Source organism: Micropterus salmoides, unplaced genomic scaffold (assembly GCF_014851395.1).
Source record: "Micropterus salmoides isolate LMB-PRFRI ecotype aquatic unplaced genomic scaffold, ASM1485139v1 Ms_hic_scaffold_14, whole genome shotgun sequence".
Lineage (NCBI taxonomy): Eukaryota > Metazoa > Chordata > Actinopteri > Centrarchiformes > Centrarchidae > Micropterus > Micropterus salmoides.
In genome coordinates this window covers 31,978,043-31,987,554 of record NW_024040485.1, presented here as the reverse complement: position 1 = coordinate 31,987,554, position 9,512 = coordinate 31,978,043, and the positions used below count along the sequence as shown (strand labels likewise).

At 43.0% G+C, this 9,512-nt stretch overlaps 1 long non-coding RNA gene across 1 annotated transcript; it reads left to right on the top strand.

Annotated features, from left to right (window-relative positions):
- The first annotated feature begins 7,830 nt into the window (after window positions 1-7,830).
- LOC119902715 lies at window positions 7,831-9,512 on the top strand. The gene is made up of 3 exons (XR_005444356.1): window positions 7,831-7,891; window positions 8,701-8,768; window positions 8,968-9,512. It is a non-coding gene; the product is annotated as an uncharacterized LOC119902715 (long non-coding RNA).

The following is a 9,512-nucleotide window of genomic DNA, read 5'->3' as shown; positions in this document are numbered from 1 at the left end:
CTGTCACACTGCTGCCCTCTAGTGTCTGCAACAACACACTGCGTCTCCACCTGATACTACTACTACTGCTATTAATACTAATACTGCTGCGACTACTGTACTGCTGTTACTGTGTAGAACAAATCCTTCACACTGCTGCCCTCTAGTGTCTGCAACAACACACTGCGTCTCCACCTGATACTACTACTACTGCTATTAATACTAATACTGCTGCGACTACTGTACTGCTGTTACTGTGTAGAACAAATCCTTCACACTGCTGCCCTCTAGTGTCTGCAACAACACACTGCGTCTCCACCTGATACTACTACTACTACTGCTATTAATACTAATACTGCTGCGACTACTGTACTGCTGTTACTGTGTAGAACAAATCCTTCACACTGCTGCCCTCTAGTGTCTGCAACAACACACTGCGTCTCCACCTCATACTACTACTTTTTCACACACTCAACATTTCTCCTGTTTTAGCTTCTCTGCATTGGCTTCCTGTAAAGTCCAGAATAGAATTTAAAATCCTTCTACTTACCTACAAAGCTCTTAATGATCAGGCACCATTTTATCTTAAACTACCAGCAATTTCCCCCAATTTCCAGGACAAAGACCTAAAATAACACACCCTAAAAGAATCAGGAATAACTCCTCAACCATTCGGCTTGGTGCATAATAAGTGAAGATATTTATGTCACCAAAAATCAAATACAAGCTAGCGCACACTGATATGACTTTACTGCATTTATTGTGAGTGAAGTAGTATACTTTGTGCTTCCACGTCGTTTAAAGACAGACACAATGCTTGGTTCAGGTGCTCATATGTTGGGACCTCCATACTGGTCCGTAGAGTGGCGTGGCAATCAGGGGCAGGGGAGCCTCCCGCAGCGTTTCCAACCACGGGCAATAAAACACGAAATTCCCTGTGCACAGCAACAATATTTATTTTTAATATTTATGTTACCATTACAGACTAAATGGAGAAGCAATAAAGGAAAATATGAGATTTCCATCCTCGCCTTGTATAAAATCTATATTTTACCATTTATCACCATCAAAACCTCCTCCTGCAGGTTATAATGCAACTGAATATCTCCTGCTACACCTGGACTACAACTGGAACTGTAAATTTGATGAAGAAACTCAAATACACAATTTATAAAATTATACCCAGGAGGTGTTCATGTTAGTATTATAGATCTACTGTTTACATGTTTCTGTCCACACAAACGTTACAAATAACATCAAGTTCTTAAAACATTGAAATATTGATCAATACAATGACTAGTGATCAATATTGCTTGGACCAAAGAACCCCTTTGCTACCGCAGCCCTTTCATTCGATGTAACTACCACGAGTCAGCGATACTGTAACACTCTGGATGTCAAAGCCAGGAGGGAAACGTCAGAGGTCAGAGTGCATTATATATGGTGCCTTTCTCATTTCCCAAAGTGCCTCCTTGCTCCTCGAGGTGCATTTTAGGAACTGAGATGTTCTTCAAGATGCACTGAGATCAATTTCCAGGTCACAGGCTGGAGCATCGAGGAGGCCCTCGGTCTGTTCAGACATGTTTTTACTTATTTATCAGGGTTGATGAACCTGAATTAATCCAGTGTTCATATTTAGATGCAAATTAGCACATATTTCATTAGATACTGCCTCATTTGCTTATTTAGACATAATATTTTCTACCCTATTCACTTCACGCAGTGTCTCGCCTTAAACAAATGAGCTGATTATTTGTTTGTAAACCATCTGTTTTTTTCATGTAGTTTGGTTTTTATTCCACCTTAAATTTACTTTTATTCTTAAATATTTGTAGCGCTGCTGACTTAGTGCTGCTGCCTGTTTTATTTAGTATTTTCTTTGTAAATAAAATGTTAAAAACACGCCTGTCGCCGTTGAGAAAAGTCCAAGATGATGTCATCTAAACACTTGTTTTGTCCAATCAGAACTTCAAACTTCGATGGATCGGGCTTAGTTGCCATCACACGCCCTCAGTATGGCACTTGAGTCACATGATAACAGGCGGTTGTCTTCAGGTGGTAACATCTGTCTCTGTTCACAGACGCTCTCTGGGTTGAACCGCTGTGGTTTGATCCAGTGAATAGTCAGGAGCGAGAGGCGCTGAATAAACGGGGACTACAAAAACACTACAGACGACATTTGTTCTGTGAAAGTCGGACTGAATCAAATATTATTGTGATTGTGATGAGATTTGTGTGTCCTGGCCTGCTGCAGCATCATCGGCTCTCTGGGCCAGTGTGAGATGGTCAAGAAGGAGTGAGGTTGGATTAATGGACTTTGGAACCTCAGGCCCCAACTCGTCCCTTTCCGTAACTGTCGTCAGCAGGAAAACACGTTCCGCCTCGCTTTTAGGAGGTTGAGGAGGTAAATTTGTGTCTCCTCCCCTGTCAGAACGCACAACCTCATAATCCATGTGGCCCACTCGCCGTGTGACTGCCAGGGGTTCTACCACCTGGTGAGTAATTTAGAGGTGGAATAATACAAGCACCTTATCTCCAGATGCAAACTGGCTTAACCTAGTTCCTCTGTTGTAGAGACGCTGCGGACGCCCTGAGCAAATTCTCCCATGACGACCGGCCTAATGTGTGGAGCTTTGCTCTGATGTTTTCTTTCTGGAAATTACAACCTGAAAGTCGTGAACTCTGACCCTGCACATTTTCTCAAAAGGAGACATTAACAGAAGCAGAGAGTTTTGGCGGTTGTGCTTCTACCATGAGTAAGTCGGCTGCAGAGTAAATGCTTTCTTTTTTGTCTCTTCACGATCAGGACTCAGCACAGGCTGTTTCATACTGAAGAATAAAGCGGAGACCCTGAAGCGGTCGATCAGCTCGTCCACATCTGTGAAGTTAATGGAACATTATCATATGATTTGAATGTGTTATTATAGATTAAACATGTTTTATCAGTTCATAAATAAAGTGCATCTGTTCTGTCTGCATATGTAGAACCAAGGGAGTCTCACTTTAGTTCATTATTTCACTGTAGGATCAACTGATGTCCAGCTGCTCTGTCTTCCTTCATTAATATTATTTATAATAAATATGATCCAGTCCAAATAAAGCAGCTGAGCACCTTGGAGCAGCCTGTTAATACAGCCTGTTTTAGCTTCTCTGCATTGGCTTCCAGTAAAATCCAGAATAGAATTTAAAATCCTTCTTCTCTTAAGGATTAGGACAACTGCACCAACTCCAGCACCCAGAACAAACTCATTTAAAATGGCTCTCTTCAATGTGAGATCACTTTCAAGTAAGACTTTTATCTTAAATGATTTTATCTTGTCTGCAAATCTAGATTTTATGTTTTTAACTGAATCCTGGTTGCAAATGAATGACTATAGCCAGCTAGCTGAACTGTGTCCGCCTCAATATGATTGCTTTAGTCAACCGAGGGTCAGTGGTCGTGGTGGTGGGCTAGTGAGCGTGTATAGGAAAAATTTTAAATGTCATCAAGTACGCTGTGATGAATTTAGCTCCTTTGAAGTTCTCACTCTTAAAGTTGGAGGGCTGCAACCTGTCATATTTGTTATAATTTATCGCCCCCCAAAACCGCCTGGAGGATTTTTATCAGAACTTCCTGAATTTTTATCTACTCTGGTTTTAAATTATGACAGAATTGTTCTTTGTGGCGATTTTAATATTCATGTTGATGACCCCAACAATGTTAATGCAACTGACTTTTTAAATATGGCCACTTCTTTTAACTTCAAACAACATGTCAAAGGGCAAACCCATAACCGTGGTCATACACTGGACTTGGTTTTTACCCTGGGTGTCAGCATTTCCTCTGTGGAATTAGTGGACATGACCATATCTGACCACAGATGTATTGTTTTTAGCTGTGATTCGCCTGTTACTCATGCCGCCTCACCAAGCTCCGTGTGTTCTGCGTCTTTAATGAACAAAGTGTTTCAAAGTTTTGCGCATTCTTTCAGAGCCAAAGCCAACACCTGTCTGATTCCAACACCAACAATCTGGTCGATCACTTCAGTCATATCTGCTTGTCGTCACTAAATATTACTGCTCCTCTAAAGGTTAGGCCTACGTCTAAAGCTAGTAAGCAACCCTGGATAAATGACAGCATTCGCAGCCTAAAAAGGGAATGCAGGAAAGCAGAGCGCAGATGGAAAAAATCCAGTCTCCAAGTCCATTACCTCAGTCTGAAGGATTTATTAATTAACTACAATAACATGGTTAAGGATGCGAGAACACACTATTTTTCTGAACTCATTACTACACATAAACACAATCCCAGGTTTCTGTTTAAGACTGTGGATCAGCTGGTAAACCCAACCCCTCCTTGTGCCTCAGCTGGAAGTAATGATGACTGTGAATTGTTTTTATCTTATTTTACCAATAAGGTGGTGTCAATCAGAGCCTCTATTACCCCCGTGGCCTCTTACTCAGAGGTTCCTCACCAGCAACAAGAGAGTTTTAACCAGTTTTATCCCATCGACTTGTCTGAGCTTTTAAAAACAGTATCACAAATGAGAGTGTCCTCCAGCCCACTTGATATAATACCTACAAAATTTTTACTAAAAGTAATAGATTCTGTTGGGCCCCATTTGATCTCTGTTTTCAACAGCTCCCTATCTACTGGTTGTGTCCCTGATTATTTTAAAACGGCTTGCGTGAACCCACTTTTAAAGAAACCTGGTTTAGATCCCTCCCTCCCACAAAATTTTAGACCAATTTCAAAACTGCCTTTTATTGCAAAGATTCTAGAAAGAATTGTGTCCAAACAGCTGCTCACTGTACTGGAAAATAACAAAATATTTGAAAAGTTTCAGTCTGGTTTTAGGAAGTACCACAGCACTGAGACTGCCCTGCTTAAAGTCACCAATGACCTTTTAATGTCTGCTGATGAAGGTATGTGCTCAGTCCTTGTACTCCTGGACCTTAGCGCTGCTTTTGACACCATTGATCACAACATCATGTTAGACAGACTGAGGCACTGGGTGGGGATCTCTGGTACTGCTCTAGAATGGTTTTCATCCTACCTGTAAATAGGAAGTTTTGCGTGTCTGTAAACAACTACGTCTCTTCATTCTGTCCAGTTAAATATGGTGTTAGGACCCATTTTGTTTTCCTTGTATCTGCTTCCCCTTGGACATATTATCCATAAACATGGCATTTCTTTACATATTTATGCTGATGACACACAAATATACTTGCCCGTCAGATCCACAGACCCTGGAATGCTGAGTTCACTTAACAACTGCCTTTGTGAAGTTAAAAAATGGATGTCAAATAATTTCCTCCAGCTGAACTCAGACAAAACAGAAATCCTGGTCATCGGGTCTCAGCAGATGGCAAATCAAATACTGCCATCTGCTGGTTCCCTAGTAAATCACATTAAGCCTGTGGCAAAGAACCTTGGTGTTTGGTTTGATAGTAATTTAAATTTCGAGCAGCACACCACAAAGCTTGTTCAATCATGTTTTTATCAACTTAGAAATATAGCTAAAATTCGATCTATGTTAACTTTTAAGGACACCGAGACCATTTTACACGCCTTCATCTCATCACGCCTGGATTATTGCAACAGCCTTTTCACCTGTTTAACCCAAAAATCTATTGATCGACTCCAGACTGTCCAGAACTCAGCTGCCAGGCTTTTAACCAGAACAAAGAAATATGACCACATTACTCCTATTTTAGCTTCATTACACTGGCTCCCAGTATGTTTTAGAATTGACTTTAAAATTCTATTGATCACTTTTAAAGCTCTTCATGGCCTCTCGCCTTGTTATATTTCTGACCTTTTAGTCCCATACGCACCAGCACGTACCTTGAGATCCTCGGGCAGAGGTCTGTTGTCTGTTCCAGAGTCTCGACTGAAAACTAAAGGGGACAGAGCGTTTGCTGTCAGGGCCCCGAGGCTCTGGAACAGCCTGCCCGAGGAAATCAGGTCGGCTGAGTCAGTGAACTCTTTTAAGTCCCTTCTTAAAACATACTTTTATAGGAGAGCCTTTCCCGATCTTATTTGACTTTATTTTATCCCTTTTATTTTACTAATTTTATATTAAATTTTCATGCTCTTATCTTTTTTTGTATTATTCTTTACACTTGTTAAAGCACTTTGTAACTTGTTTTTGAAAAGTGCTCTACAAATAAGGATTATTATTATTATTATTATTATATGTAGATTCTAGATCATTACATTGTCACTGATAAGCATTTCTTAACGATAAAAGTATTTAGGGCTAGAAGTGAGGAGATGGGGTGGTGGAGGGCTGCTGTCAAACTGTCAACGGACAGAGGTAAGCTTGTTGTTATATATACACCTCTTAACTCGTTGATTGGATTGATTAGCAGAGTTTGCTCCACTCGTGTCTAATTGGGTTTAATTATCTGAACGTACTCCTCCCGAACTTTGTTAATAAAACATCATGTAATGTTGTTTCTAAGGGGAAAAGCTGTTAAGGTTGGTCATGTAAGTTGTGTAGCCCGATATTAGAAACAGTAGCACTAATGTATTTAATGCAAATTTGTTTTCCAATTGGGTGGAAAGTAATGCAGTGGGAATAACTAATGTTTGCTGTCTGCATTTATTTATTACAGGTGAAAAAACTAAGTGCATTAGGCTATGTCCCAATTCTATTTTTCGCAAAGAAAGATGAGGCCTCTGGAAAGTGGGTGTCTGATGTGGTGACCCATCTGCTACCCACTGAGGACAACCTAAAAATTGTGGCCACCATGAGAAAGGCCTACAATTTTGTATTGATCAAAGAAGGTAGGATTTGTGTAATTTAAGTCATGCCTGTTTTTTTTATGATGGTGAAATATTGAAAATTAACATACTCATGCAATATTGTAGGGAACTCCACGACGACATTGCCCGATCCACACCCTGAGGCCCTGCTCGATCCACACCCTCAGGCCCTGCCCGATCCACACCCTCAGGCCCTGCCCGATCCACACCCTCAGGCCCTGCCCGATCCACACCCTCAGGCCCTGCTCGATCCACACCCTGAGGCCCTGCCCGATCCACACCCTCAGGCCCTGCCCGATCCACACCCTGAGGCCCTGCCCGATCCACACCCTCAGGCCCTGCCCGATCCACACCCTGAGGCCCTGCCCGATCCACACCCTCAGGCCCTGCCCGATCCACACCTTCAGGCCCAGCCCGATCCACACCCTCAGGCCCTGCCCGATCCACACCCTCAGGCCCTGCCCGATCCACACCTTCAGGCCCAGCCCGATCCACACCCTCAGGCCCAGCCCGATCCACACCCTCACCCTCAGGCCCAGCCCGATCCACACCTTCAGGCCCAGCCCGATCCACACCCTCAGGCCCAGCCCGATCCACACCCTCAGGCCCAGCCCGATCCACACCCTCACCCTCAGGCCCAGCCCGATCCACACCTTCAGGCCCTGCCCGATCCACACCCTCAGGCCCTGCCCGATCCACACCTTCAGGCCCAGCCCGATCCACACCCTCAGGCCCAGCCCGATCCACACCCTCACCCTCAGGCCCAGCCCGATCCACACCTTCAGGCCCAGCCCGATCCACACCCTCAGGCCCAGCCCGATCCACACCCTCACCCTCAGGCCCTGCCCGATCCACACCCTCAGGCCCAGCCCGATCCACACCCTCACCCTCAGGCCCTGCCCGATCCACACCCTCAGGCCCTGCCCGATCCACACCCTCAGGCCCAGCCCGATCCACACCCTCACCCTCAGGCCCAGCCCGATCCACACCCTCAGGCCCAGCCCGATCCACACCCTCACCCTCAGGCCCAGCCCGATCCACACCCTCAGGCCCTGCCCGATCCACACCCTCAGGCCCAGGAAAAGGAGACATTTTATATTTTGGATTTACACCCTGTCTCTCTCCCTGTGAAGGAACAACCCCCCCCCAAAAAAAGAAAGTGTAAGTTAACTGTGGTCTTAGCACACTATGTATGAATTTCTCCTTTTTGTAATCATTATTCATGAAATACAGAAATCTTTAGGTGAATTTAAGTGCAGTCAATTAGCGTAGTTAATGTGAGTAATTTTCAGTGGCCAGTCTGATACACAAAGGAGTTTGTCCTCGCACGCATACCTTTCAGTACTGAACATGCACACTCTAGGAGTAAAGCAATGAGCAATACACACTTGAGGAGAGATGAATACACACACACTCACGCACACATCAGTGGGCAGCCCAGGTAGCTTATCCCCCCCTATCACTGTTCACAATCTGCTTCAATAACCTTTAGGCCAGGCAGTAGGATAATTAGGCTAAATTTCGGCTATGAAATCACTGAATCTAATGGCTAAAGAGCAGTTCATTCCAGGAACTATAACGATAAAAGCGTCCAGACAGACTGACCAGCTATAAGCAAAGTCTCACCTTGTGTTAATAAATGTGATGGCTAAGATGTGATGGGTTCCTATTGGTTGTTAGCTCTTCTTTTATTGTTCTCAAAATCGCTTTAAAAGCGATCCCCAACAATATTGTTCTCAATCTCGTTATAGTTTATCATATTAATGAGAACAATATTTTTTTATATAGTTATCGTTTTTGGTGTGAATGGCCCTTATATATGTATTCTTCAGACGTTTTCAAAGTTCAAGGACAATGCTTAAAGTTGTTCCCCAGGTTTTATGAAACTTTAAGTTTAACTTTAAGTTTAATTTCCAGGTTTTTTTACATTTATGGTTAATTAATATTATTATTATTATTGTCATTTTAAGGTTGCCGGAAATGTAGTAGGCAAAAAGTTTTCAAATATGACTCCATAACAGGACGAAGGATAAATGAGGTAAGAAATATATTTTTCATTAGGCTGTCTGATCATCTCTCCATTGTCTGTGGCTCATCTGGCATTTCACATATCACAAAATACTGACCATTTAAGCATTGGTAATTTGAGTCCATTTAAGTTCAACTGAAGGCCAAGTGGCCTTGCCCCAAAAATTATGAAATTCAAAACCTGATTATATGTTTTTGTCTTTCTGTAGGGGCAAGAGGAAGTAAGGGTGAAATGGTTACCTTGCTCTGCATGGTAAGTACTGCTTTATATTGGTTTATATTGCCTTCATACATGTACTCTTTTTCCACTTTTTACCATCTCATAGGTAGTGGATAAAGGTTGAAATTTATATTGTAGCACACACAACTTTAAATGTACAGGTGGGTCTCAAAGTTTTGCAACCAAAAAGCAGCGTTGAGAGAATTGTCATGTCCACTAGGTTTTAGGTCCAGCGTCAATGCAGCCTTCTACCTGGAGATTTTAGAGCATGGTTCCATCTGCTGACGAGCTTTACGCACATGCTGATATCCTTTTCCAGCAGGACTCTGCCCCTGCCACAGTGCGAAAACTGCTAGTAACTGGGTTGCTTAGCATGGTATTGCTGTGCTTAACTCGTCTCACCTGAACCCCATAGAGAGGACAAAGATAGAAACCAAACCCAACATTAGAGACAACTTCAAGGTCACTATCAAAGCAACATGGGCTTTTATAACACCTCAGCAATGCCATACACTGATGGCCTCCACACCACAC